We start from the raw sequence: 13,372 nt of genomic DNA, 5'->3' as shown, positions 1-13,372 counted from the left end.
AGGCTCTAGGCCCCTTCCTGTTGAACCCCCTCTTCAAGAAATAATCCTGCTTTAAAAAATACATGTATAACATGCCAAGCTGTGTTAGTAGTCTCCTGACAGCGAGCACACAAGGTGCTGCTTCTCCCTTACTGTGCTTGGTTGTTCACAGTAATGACAAGGGGGTGAAGGTGAGTTTTCAGGCACTGTATGATCCCAGCCTGGAGGGGAGAAGAGGCACAAGTTAAAACTGGGGGATCTCACACAGATTTGCCCCAAGCTAACCAAACCCGGGAGATCAAACTCTCAGAGCTTGCACGTGGGAGAGAACTTCAGTGGCTGGGAGGGGTGCTCTTGGAACAGGCACTGCCTGCCTGGGAGCCGCTGCTCCCTCTGTTTGCTACAGGCACCACTGTGGTGGTGTAACCAATTCCTTACTTTCCCTGCCCTCTACTGCACAGATAGTTAGGAAACCACTCCACCTCACAGCTAAGGAAAATGCTTGAAAAGCATACACCGATGGGCCCCCGAGCACACCAACATCCCCGCCTGGGGCTGGCTGCCTGTACCTGAGGCCAGCTGGGACAGCGGCACCCTCTGGGGCCCCGGGTCAGAGACCTGCGTGTTTCAGGTCACTGAAGAGCAGTGAGACACGCAGGCTGCCCCGTTTTGCTTGGGAGCTTCATTTAAACTGTGCCTCTTGCCCTTAGTCTTTGCCTGAGCTGTGTTGCAGCCATGCCCCTGCCTGCCCACGTGCTCCACTGCTCCAAACCTTGACCAGCAGACTGACTTTCGAGCTTGCCTGCAGACCTGCCCCATCACCAGGGACTTGTCTGACAGTCTGGGCTCTTGCTTGAACCTGGCCACTGCCACCAGACCTGCCCCCTCGCCCTGCACCTCGCTGGTGCATTTCATCCCCAACAGGGGTGGTAGTAAAAGCTCCGTGCAACTGAAAATAAGTTATCCGGATAGAAACCAGCTTCATAACTTGAATCTGAGTGACTACTAGGACAGAAAAGAAATCACACACACACACACTGACACACTATGAAACAGTACACAGCAATATGGTGATATTTGGGGATTAAAATTCTAATACAGTGCTTAGCAAGACATTTTACTTAGGTTACAGATGCAGACCTTGTTCCCAGGCATTATTTGCTATGCCCTGTCAGATCATAGATAGCCAAGACAACTCCATTCTAAGATACTCAAAAGCAATATCAGACCCCAAATCCGCAGAGACCTGTTGGCAGCATAGGCCAGCCACCACCGATGCACAGCAAGTCCCTGCTTACCAGAGCTGCTACCCTAGCACACAGGTGCCTCTGCTGCCCGAGCTGTGAGATCATGCCGCTGCCAGCAGGACACCCGGGCTGGTGCTGGCCTGCCCCTCGCCACAAGCCAAGCAGCAGAGTCCAGCCTCCTGCAGACGGGCTTCGCAGGCAGTCCCTGCTCCCTCAGCCCGGCTCAGGAAGATCCTGCATCGCTGAGGTGCAGCTCCGATGCTGAGACACTGCAGGGAGCATTTCAGGGCAGTATCTCACAATTTACAGTCTAGCCTTATGATGTATTTCCCAGTTTTTTTCCATTCGCTCCAACTGCGTGGTTGGTTGTTTTTCTAACTTTTAAAGGAAATAGCACATAATGCTCCAGCAATGAGACAAGGGTACTTTAGCAACTGTTCTCTTCAAAACCAATGTGCAGTTCTTTTTGGACATTTCAGTGGGGTTTCGCAGGGGGTGAATGGTGGGTGATGGTGTAAAGCTGTCTGACAAGAACAGTGAGTGTCACTGAGGAACAAAAGGCAACTTTGATTTATAACAATTGTGTTTATGTCTGCTCTTTGCCCTTGCCCCAATCAGTCATATGTTCTACAAACTGTACTCTGCCACCATGAGCACTTTGAAAGGCCATCAAAACTTTGAAAAGTTTGCCAACCAGGGTAGTAAGACACTATAAAATTCTATTACTAATAGAAGGATCTTTCTCCTCTATCAGATTCAGTAGCGAAGCTTTCCTTAATAAGATAGGGAAAAGAATTAATCCGTATGTTGATGGATAACTGGCAAGTTATCAGAGCAGTACAGAAATTAAACAAGTCTGTATTTTGTATGTATTACTTTATTTATATCTACCTAATTAAAAGAGTTGTTTTAAGCCAATCCAAATCAAGGAACTGCATTTGCTTCTGGTTTCTGTTAATAAAAATAGAAGACATTTATTTTAAGAACATTATCCTAAATTAGAAGTCATCATCTCCAAAGAATATCTTCCTGATCTTCTGTCTTGGTTCAAATGCATGAATCTGTGTCCTGAGCATTGGCCTAAAGAAGGATTTAATTTGTTATATATTTTGTTAACTAATAGTTTTTTGTTAAATATTTAATGCATAGTGAAATAAAATAAATTATAGTATTTTATAAAGTTGAGAGTTAAATACCTGTAAACGTTCCTCACCTGTTGAGTGGTGCACAGAATATTTTAAGAATAGTGAAAAAATGATACTTCTTGAAATAAATTTATTTTCAGTTGGAACAACTGCCCCAAAACTGCAAAAAACTGCATTTGTGATATCTGTTTTAACATTGCAGTCTGAAGAATTTTGCTGAACCCACTTGCATAAAACATATTAAAGGAGATTTTGAGGATGATGCCAAAAATTTCCAGTTAGAAAAATTCTGGTCTTTCATTTACCAGAAAAAAACATTTAATACTTCTCTCTATGCTCTCATTTGTATTGCTCCCTAATCTTTCATCTGAAACTCAAATTTTGTTTTCAGCTGATTCCTGTTAATGAGCAAAAGCAGTAATCATTAAACATGCAAACTTATTTGTGCCCTGAGTTACATTATCTGAATCCTAGTGGACTGGAGTTTTCCAGTACTTCCAATCCGATATGAACTGCATTTTCATTTTAGACTTTGCTTTTGTCCTAATTTTAAAGAGCATCAATGTGGTTTTGCATATCCTGATATATGGGTGAGGTAAACAGATTCAGCCACAAGGGTAATCTTCCTAAGCATATCCTAGAAGAACAATGTAACTATTAATAAAATGCATATTTGCATTAAGCCCAAACTGAAGTTTATACTGACAGAAAATTCCTACTGAAATATGTGAATTTTGACAGAGTAAGTTCTCCAAACTTGGATCTCAGTTTATATAAGTTTTGATAGTTTATGATGATCAACTTTACACAAGCAACTCACAGAAATGCAAGTAACAGAGCATCTTTGTAGGCAGGAGAAAATACATCTTTCTGTATTGTATCTGTTTTCGTTTTGTTTAATTGCTTGATGAAATTAATGTTACACTATTGCAGGAACAAAGCACATCCTCATTAAAAGAATAGCTGGGAGGATGTTTTGGATGCTGTAATTAGCTTCTTTGAAATATTTATGTTCTTCCTAATGTTGCTTGAATAATGTTAATTATGGCTAGTGGAAAGGAAATCAAACAGCTGAGTATGTGAAACCATCATCTCCATCTTCAGAAAAGTCAAGGTCAGGCAGCACGTCACTGAATCCACTGCCTTTCTGTGCACGTGCACACGCAGCCTGTGAAGAGGTCTATCCATACTGTTTTCTCTGTGACTTTGATTTAATAAAAATGATGAGAAACCATTCCACCCATGTCTGAACTTAAACATTAAGATAGTTTTTATCCATAATGCACTTCCTTCACCAAAATATTTCCAATTTTATTAGTGCAGAGTGCTTGAGCTGGGTCATTGTAAGCAAGCATACCAGTGTCTCTCACAACTTCAAATGGGTACATAAACACTTTTCGCCCTTCCATGCAATGAACAAGTTGCAAATATGGATATTATTCTTACCTGTTTATGTTTTAGAGAACTAAGCTTAGTGGAGGCAAGTCTCAAACATCAATTAATCCATACTCAGGTATCGCACTTCTTTAAGGTATTGTCTTCATATATGACTGACTAATAATGCAGATATATTTCCCTACAAATAGGAAACAATGAATAAAAACCAAGCCATTTAAGGCATGATAGACCCTATGTTTTTTTCAGGATATTCTTATTTTATTCAAAATAAATCCTCAACTCTTCCTCTATGAACACATAAAATTTAAATGATCTCAAGAGCCTCTAATGAACGATTGAGGAGAACTTTTCTGAACTACTTTGGAACTCTGGCTGGAAATGATCCCTGAAACAAACTAATGTCACCTGGGAATAGTTTACACTGTTTTATTCACAATATATACATAAATCCAGCTAGGAGGAAGGCTTCCTGGAAATTTTGCTTATGGAACTCTGATATATTTTGGCAAAAGTTGTGTGCTCCCATTGGCTCCAGAGAATATTATAATTCCTAGGCTGAGTTTGATATAATGTCTAAGCTCTGACATTTCTCTGAAAAAAAAAGATAAGATGAAGAGGTGTAAACACTGTTCAGTATTCCCCTTTATTTTTTCAACTTAGCTGAGAATATTATTCTCAGAATCATCACAGGGTTTCCCCCAGCTTGCTAGTGAGGTATAGCTAATGCCAACTACATCAAGTTTCTCTGCATAGATGCAGCATGTAAACATTTTCTTGGTACTTTGGAAATAGACATAAGGAGATATACATACATAAGGAAATAATTTATCACCATGAGAAAAGTGCCTGCAAGATTCTTAGGTTAGGACCATCCTTTCACTATACATGTGTATCAAGTACAGCATAGTAGCATCCTCATCCTTAGTTACTGTTTTTTTTACTTCACCACACTATTAATTTTTAATATTTCTTTAGGTTATATAATGTACATGGCATAGATTGGAAGAATATAGTAGTAAACAACTTTAAACCGATTCATTCTTATTTTGTTCAAAAAACCAAAAAGCCTAACTAACTCCAGAAATCCTAAGCTTTCTGAGAAGCTATAGCTTTTCTGTATCTGCTCTAGGCTATGAACCCTATAACTGGCTAAACTAGTAGAGCTGCTAGATTAACGCCTTATGGAAGTTCTTATATTTTAGAAGACAAAAGACACACTTTCTCTGTTTAATTAGCTGACACTTTGGCATCGTCATGAATATGCATGCAGCTATATACGTCACTACTTACAGCATGTGAGTGGTAAAAATGACTTCTCAGAACAAACCGTCCAAATGAAAGCTACATGAACTGCAGGCTGTTTTCCCCTCATTAAAAATCAGTCTGCTTTTATCATGTGGTGGGTTACATGGGTTCCTCCTGGACAAATAAGAGATTTTTTTCCTTATGAAAAATGCTACTTAGGGTGAAGAAACATTTACAAATGCTGAATAAGACAGACTATTCCAACTACGACCATGAATGACAGTTCTCCCTGTACCAGGAAATAAAACTGGGCCATCTGCACCATTGTTGCACTCCACAGCTCACGTGACAGCCCTGGAGTTAGTACGATCATTATTTGTTATTCTAATTGTGGGAGGAAGCCAATAAAGGCTATGAAAAGAACACAGACTTGAAGGTATCAGGTTTCATACAAATATTCAGTTTAAAAAGAATTCCTGCCTCGAAGATCTTACAATTTAGTTTGAGTTAGGACCACAGAACTATATTTTTACAGAAATATGCAATTATATAACTAATTCTCCTTTAAAGAAAGTGTTTTATTATTGTGAGTATTATTTTTAAATAAGTAATGTAGGGGAACATAATTCTACTGGACACTGTTGGCTGGATTTGGAATAACAGTTAAAACTTTCTATTCTTAAAGCTGTGGCAAAATTGATTATTCTGGTACAAAAACAAATATATTTTGACATGAGCGTTAAGAAAATAAAGGAAAAGCAGATATTGTTGACTTTGGCCCTTGATAAAACGAAACAAAAACAATAAAAGGCAGATGGAAAAAGGCACATCATTTGGAAAGAAATTTTATTTTCAGACTTCTAGAGATCTTTTATATGAACAACGGAGTAAAAGTGCAAAAAATGGCTTACTAGTTTCTTTTATGTGAACATAATACGCCTATGTGTATGTGTAAGTAATAGACATACACATACACACACTGTAAGAAATCATTCAACAGAGGTTTTATGCTCTCATACCTTCTACTTATTTTCTTGCAATTTAATAAGGTCAACAGAAGCCTAGCCAGGTTTAATATATTTTCCAAAGAAAGTAGGATACTTTTATAATTATTTCATTGTTTCCCTTTCATCACATTAAATATGATGAGAGTTGTGCATAAATTTCTCATAGAAAATTTCTACATACTTACAGGAATCACGATGAAAGAGAAACAATGCCAGTAACATATCATCCAGAAGTTTACTTTTATATCTCCTGGTTGCTATGCCTATATGTCACAGCGAAAGAATTATCATTAGAAAGCACACACTCAGACAAGTAAGAGTGATACAACGCATCAGCCTCCAGCTTCTTCAGTCAGCTCTAAATTGAGAGTCCAATTTAGCAAGTTCAAGTCTACCTCTGGCTTTATGGCTCAGATGCGTAACCACCTCACAAAAATCAGATCTGGCTGACTGTGCTCCGCCAGCGGACATTGCACACATCCTGTAATTCTTAAGTCATCCTTCTATCTATGTAACTAAATGGGAGAAAGGTACTGCTGCTCGGTTTCTTGAAAACCAACCCCAGGATGGGCAGAAGCACTGGAAGAGGCTCATCATGGATTAGTCAAGCCTGCAGGCAGTAGTCTTCCAGCTGAATCTTCGCCCAAGCAGAAGACTGGATGGGAGGTTACAAACAGCACTATACTATCACCCAAAAGTCAAAACTGCGAAGTGTAACAGATGCTAAAAAATACTGTTAGGACACATGCCATTAAACCTGCATTTTCAAGAACTCCGTACCTTCTAGACTTCTGAGTTTGTTCACTGAAGTGAGAGAAATTCTACAGTTTAAAGACCAGTGTGACTGTGGACTGGGCACTGAGGAGCCAACATAAGCAGAACCTGCTAACTGGCAAAGCTAGGGAATGAAGCAGAATAAAAGCAGAAAAATGCATTATAATAGCTTAAAAAATACAAAAATGACAGCCAGGAGAAAGGCATGTTTTTCTGTGTTTTTTAAAGTACTGTCATGCTATGAAGGTTTGATAGTAACAACTGAGACAGTAACGTAATAAAAATGTGTATTTACTCAAGCAAACCCTCGGATTAGCAACACCTATTAAAATACTGCGATCACTAACTTCGAAAGGATAACCCCAAAMCGTCGGCTACTGCGCTAGTAATTGGAAGGACTGCTTATCCCAACTTGAAAGCTAGCTTGTTCACTCTCTTAGTGAGAGGACTCTCAGCCTCGAGGAGTTACCTTAACCCAGCGTCGCGGGAAAAGGGGAGCGGGGGCAATACTCATGGTCCAGCTGGAGAGGATGGTCAGGTCGCATTCCCGTCCCTTGCTCAAACTCTCCTAGCTTCCAAGTTTCTTTTTGTATGGCTGGGGCTCTGGGCAAACACTGCTTTTGCTGACCTCTGCGAGTTTCACAGTCACAGGACTGTGTGTTTTTCTGCTTGGAAAGTCCCTGCTAGGGAGGCAAGACCACAACACCTCCGTATGGCTTCCTCCCTCCCTGGGATCCGTGCAGTTTCTATTCCCAGCCTTATCAGGTGGCAGACTTCTTTAGTCCTGTTAACTCTTCACTTGCTCATCAAGTACACTTGGAAATTTAAGACAAAAAAGTATTAGCTGTCAGGAAGAGCATGATGATATCGTATCCTTTGGGGAAAAATCAAACCAGTGTACACCAACGAGATTTTTCTACCTAAATTCTTTGACTTCTGATTTCATATTGCTGTCTTCTCAAAGAACTCCGCAAATGTACACATAATCTATGTAAGAAAATGACTTTATTGGTGACATGAGATTCGTAAAAAGTTAAAACAGTAAGGAGGACTGCAGAAAGAAGGCATGTCAGAAGGACTCTAATCAAAATACAAAGCTGGAAGCTCCAAGAAAAAGCAACAAAATAATTCAGACACTGCATGCTTAAAATTACAAACATAATTCTGTTTTAGATGGGCTGTGAACTGATAGGAACTTATCAAAAGAAATGCTATCAGTTTAAAGCACAAAAGCAGCTAAAAGGAAAACAGGATAATCTGGGTATAAATAAGGCTATAAGACATATTAGGTCTAATTGTTTCTCTTCTTCCTCCAAAAGCCACACGAAATTCTCAGAGATTACTAGATAGCAGGCTGCACGGGGGTTAAACGGACAGGAGCTTACTTCTCCCTCCAGAGGACTGTTCACTGCTCCTGCATATACTGGCACAATGAGGAGATTTTAAGATTATTTGCAAGTTTGCCCTGGGCTGAGCACAGTTTTACAGAATAGCATGATGCAGTGTTTCCCATGTGAAAAGTGAATGCAAAACATGCCYGACAAAAAATGAAAGTCTATGCAATTTTTCTGCAGTAAGAAAACTGGGACAGAAAATAACTGATTTTTTGAATTGGGCCCAAACCTACTATTAAATTATTGTACTACAGTTACACATTCTACAGATACCAGCTTTAAAAATTACCTACCTTTGAGATAAATCCTCAGTGTTGTTTCTCTGAGTGACAACCACACATAAAAAGGCCTAAAAATTTCAGTCAGAAAAGTTCAAACTAACATATGCAGTCTGAAATCTATTTACACTCCCTAAGGAACTGAAAGTCTCCTTATGATGACTTTTGACATGACATTTTTTAAGGTTAAAACAAAGCAAAGTTTGTCTGAGTTTGAATTACTATGTAAGCTAACAGGAAGTTTGAAAACAGAGGTTAAAATAGTAACAGCACTCAGTGACATGTGATCATGTTTCTTTTGTCCTTTGCAGGCAATCTTGTAATAACATTCAGAACACCGGCAGCCATCACACCCCTGGGAGAGACCATGAGTAGATGCTCCTGAGCTTTGCTCTTGCTGTGCTTGTTTCTGCTCATGGCAGATTTTTACTGACAGATCAGCTGAATCTCATTACTTCAAGGAGTCATGCTTCAGGGAGTGAACACCTGGAAATGCCATGACCTTTCCATGACAAGAAAAAAATGTCACCAAAGAAAAGACAACAGAAGAAAGAGACTGAGGATTACAATTAATGAAAATATGTTTATTTTACTTTAATACAGTAATAGAGTTTTTAATGGAAATAAAATTTACACCTGAACAATTACATTTTTAAGAAGATAGAYGCAGAATGCACCAGTTTATCAACTGGTCAGTCCATGGGGAAAGAACTACTGCTCCGTTACTCTGGTTTGACATTGGTGAAATACTGAAACAATGAAGCTACTCTGTCTTGAAACTGATACAGTAGATGATGAGGCCCAGTCAGTTGTCAACATATTTAGGGTCTGTTTTAGAAATTTTTAAGTTAAAGCTACCTCTTCAGTGTATGTCAGGGTTGGAGAACTAACACTTCACTAGACATAGATGATCTGACAGCTCCTGACATTAGTCCCTTGTGATGAAAGCTCTGAATTCAGAGGCAGCTTCTAACTTTTGAAAATATTTACACAAGAAAAATTGTTCAAGTGCTCTGCTGGTGTAAGTCACACAGTTATGCTGACGAAAGGTATCAGTGGAGTTACCTGAATTTACACCAGCTGAAGACTTGCTCCAGACAATCTTAAAACCYGGTGGCTCAGAACTGAAGATTTGGTATATAGAGTATTGTATATGCAATATTCTATACTGCATATAGAATTTTACTTCATCTTACTCCCAAATAGCCTCAAAAATCTTTGAGCTGAATTCTCTTTTGTCCTGATGAATAAACAGGGCTGCTACGGTGGTTTCCACTCTCAGCTACTCACCCTGCTTATCTGTAAAGTTTCTCTGCTGCAGGGCTTGTTCATCCTCTTGCAAACTGAAGGGGTTTGGCAGCTGCGTACAGCCTAGTGTAACAACGTAAAGGAGCACCAGCTTTGACCTCCCTTAGTGACCAGCACTGTCCTGTATTAAGAAACTAGCCTTCAGTTACACAGTCATCACTGGGTGCAGAATGATACAATAACATGATAATAACTGAAACTTATGAAGCTGAAATTAAAATTGATAAGTTATTTTTCACCTACAAAAGCATCAGTAAAACACCATAGAAGCTGAACACAAATATTCTGTAGACTAATTGCTGGACAACTATCTATTGTCATTAAACTCTTCTTCATTTGTAAATTGATTCCTTTAATTAAAAGATTACAAACACAGTTAAGATGCAAATAATAATAATCCCTGAAGCTGCTTCAGCCAGTAGATATTTACAGAGGCTTCTACCCATATGCTGATGTTCAGGCAGCAAAGGAGAATGCACAGCAGAAAATTGCCTGGTCTCTTGTCTCCTGTGTGCTGATCCCATGCACTGTTGCAGTACAGGGCCATATATCTAAAACATTTGCAAACTTCTACCTAGTCACCAGTAATAAAGTGGCAAGACTCTCCTTTTACTCCATGCTGTGAGCTGGCAGTGGACCCTTACAGGGAGTTGCAGGTTAATTCCTGCACTGCCATGCCGTTTCCTTTCCTAGACTACATTTTTCTGAAACCTTGTGTGTGTTTCCCAGCCCCATGGAGAAACATGTTTGTACAGGACAGTACTTTTACAGCAACAGATATTTACAAAGATTAATTATTCCTGTTGTCCTCGAAGGAGGAAGGTGAACAGAGTGCATATTACCTACTTTCACAAATACAAGAACTGAATCTAGAAATTATTTATCTAAGGTCACAAAGGACATCTATGTCAGTGTTGAACTCCCTGGGTCTTATTTCAAAACATGAAAACATATGCTCTTCCCCCCAGTGGATAAAGGACACAAACCATAACACACATATACCTGCCGCAAGGAAACCCCTCACAGCTATCCCTCACAGCTACCCCTCGCAGAACAGAAAAGCAATAAATCACAGACTACCAGTTCACAGATATAACTAACAGGGAGAAGAAAAAGAGACAAAGGATGAAAAGCTCCTTCCAGTTGTACGAGGCTCTGCATACACTCATGAGGTTCGCGTATGGAAAAGTGGAGCAGACCCTACTCTACATTGCTTCCAACGTGATTTGAAGGGGAGACAGCATTTATGAGAAATCCTGGTACTATCAAGTGATTAACATGCTCTGCTTGTTCATGCAGAATGACTGATCATTGTCATGTGCAATTTTCCCCTTTCAGAGAGCATAATTTCATGACTATCATTCTTAATCTTTTGTTCTGTTTTGAGACTGAAGTGCTACTTTTTATATATTTTTTAAGTTTGATTCACAAGTGACACTTGGGATATTATCTTCTGCAAAAATGGACACACTCCAATCATTTTGAACTGATTTATAACACATTGCACATTTCTAGATTAAATTTCTGAATAACTCTAAGTACTTCTGTACACTAGACAGTCTCACAACCTTTCCCAGCTGAAGGACACTTAGAAATTCTTTAATGCTCAAATGAGTTTAATTACATATGCTATGGATGACTAAAACTCTTATTCTTTTTTCTTTTTTTCTTTTTTTAAATCTATAAACTGATGACTGTCATGAAGCACCTGCAATATTTGTGTTAAACCTATGCAATGGGTAGAGCACATACCACCAGGAATGCTACTTTACGCATTCTTTGAGAAAAAGGTTCCTTACTAAGATCTTTTTTTATTCTTTTTACCTATTTTTGCAGCATCCATCTCTGCAGTTCCAAACTCCTCTTTGAGATTCATTGGGATGTCCACAGCTCTGTGAGAAAAAATGTTTGTCTTGCAATTTTTCCATTGATATTGATGCAGCCACATTCGCAGCTCACAGCACCGCTAAGGGAATTGCTGTGCTAATCCATATGCAAAAGTGTTTCTAGATTGCTGAAGGAGAGATCTCTGTCTGTTTCAATGGCATATGCAACCAGCCCATCTAAGTTCAAGCTTTTTATTATTCATTCTTAATGCTTTAATTTCTTATTTAAGTATTTCTAATCTTCTTTTTCTGTACTACTTCTCTGTACATGACTCTTGCCTTCCTAACACCGGTGTCCTCAAACTACATGGGAAACCGGGTTTGCTGCAAGTTGTATTCAATGTAGGTTCTCCTTCGGTTAGGAATGAATGTGGTTTAAACACTAGTAAAACATAATTTTGGAAAATATGATTTCAAGAAATCACTGTCTTAGATGGACTTGGGATGCCTGATTTTAAACTCCATTTGAAGGTGTCTAAGGTGCAGAAGATTCACAAAATCTAACTAAATGCTAAAGTTTCAGTTATGAACTTCTCTTACTAAGTGATTCAGAGTTCAGTGTCTAATTTAGATGGCTGAATTGCCCCTGGAAGGAATCTCAAGACTGGAGAGGAGTCTCCCAAAGACAGTTAGCTGTTGTGAATACTATCATCTGATTTCCACTCATATTTTGCCAGGAACTGATCCTTTTTTCTTCAACTATACTTAATTTCATATTTGGTAGAAGTTCTCCTATTTCACTTGGTGTTATACTTTTACTAACAGCAAACCTTAATTTTTAAAATACTGCTTGTTGCAAGATTTTTATCGGCCTGTAATGACCTGATACATGTGGAGCAGTCTCACGCTATGAAGGTTCAATAGTAACAACTGAGACAGTAATGTAATAAAAATATGTTTATTTCCTCAAGCAAGCTCTCGGATTAGTAACACCCATTAAAATACTGCGATCACTAACTTCGAAAGGATAACCCCAAACCGTCGGCTACTGCGCTAGTAATTGGAAGGACTGCTTATCCCARCTTGAAAGCTAGCTTGTTCACTCTCTTAGTGAGAGGACTCTCAGCCTCGAGGAGTTACCTTAACCCAGCGTCGCGGGAAAAGGGGAGCGGGGGCAATACTCATGGTCCAGCTGGAGAGGATGGTCAGGTCGCGTTCCCGTCCCCTGCTCAAGCTCTCTTAGCTTCCAAGTTTCTTTCTGTACGGCTGGGGCTCTGGGCAAACACTGCTTTTGCTGACCTCTGCGAGTTTCACAATCACAGGACTGTGTGTTTCACAGAATCACACAGAATGGTTGAGGCTGGAAGGGACCTCTGGAGATCATCTAGTCCAACCCCCCTGCTCAAGCAGGGTCACCTAGAGCACCTTGCACAGGATCGTGTCCAGGCAGCTTTTGAATATCTCCAGAGAAGAAGACTCCACAACCTCTCTGGGCAACCTGTTCCAGTGCTCTGTCACTCTCACAGTGAAAAAGTTTTTCCTCATGTTCAGATGGAACTGTCTGTGTTTCCGTTTGTGCCCGTTGCCTTGCGTCCTGTCGCTGGGCACCACTGAAAAGAGTCTGGTCCCATCCTCTCGACACCTTCCCTTCAGATACTTGTACACGTTGATAAGATCTCCTCTCAGCCTTCTCTTCTCCAGGCTAAACAAGCCCAGCTCTCTCAGTCTTTCCTCATAAGAGAGATGCTCCAGGCCCCTAATCATCTTTGTA

General features: G+C 39.7%; 1 protein-coding gene across 1 annotated transcript in view; it reads right to left on the bottom strand.

Moving 5' to 3' along the window:
* The window catches only part of PDCL2 (phosducin like 2), a 42,350-nt gene extending 34,808 nt beyond the window's left edge, over nucleotides 1-7,542 (bottom strand). The window contains exon 1 of the mRNA XM_026086409.1: nucleotides 7,265-7,542. The gene's annotated coding sequence lies outside the window, so the exon portion shown is untranslated. The remainder of the gene's footprint in view (nucleotides 1-7,264) is intronic.
* Between the last annotated feature and the right edge of the window lie 5,830 nt (nucleotides 7,543-13,372).

This window comes from Apteryx rowi, unplaced genomic scaffold (assembly GCF_003343035.1).
Source record: "Apteryx rowi isolate R43461 unplaced genomic scaffold, aptRow1 scaffold_692, whole genome shotgun sequence".
NCBI lineage: Eukaryota > Metazoa > Chordata > Aves > Apterygiformes > Apterygidae > Apteryx > Apteryx rowi.
Note: the sequence above shows the minus strand (reverse complement) of the source record. Positions and strands in the feature narration are given on the sequence as shown.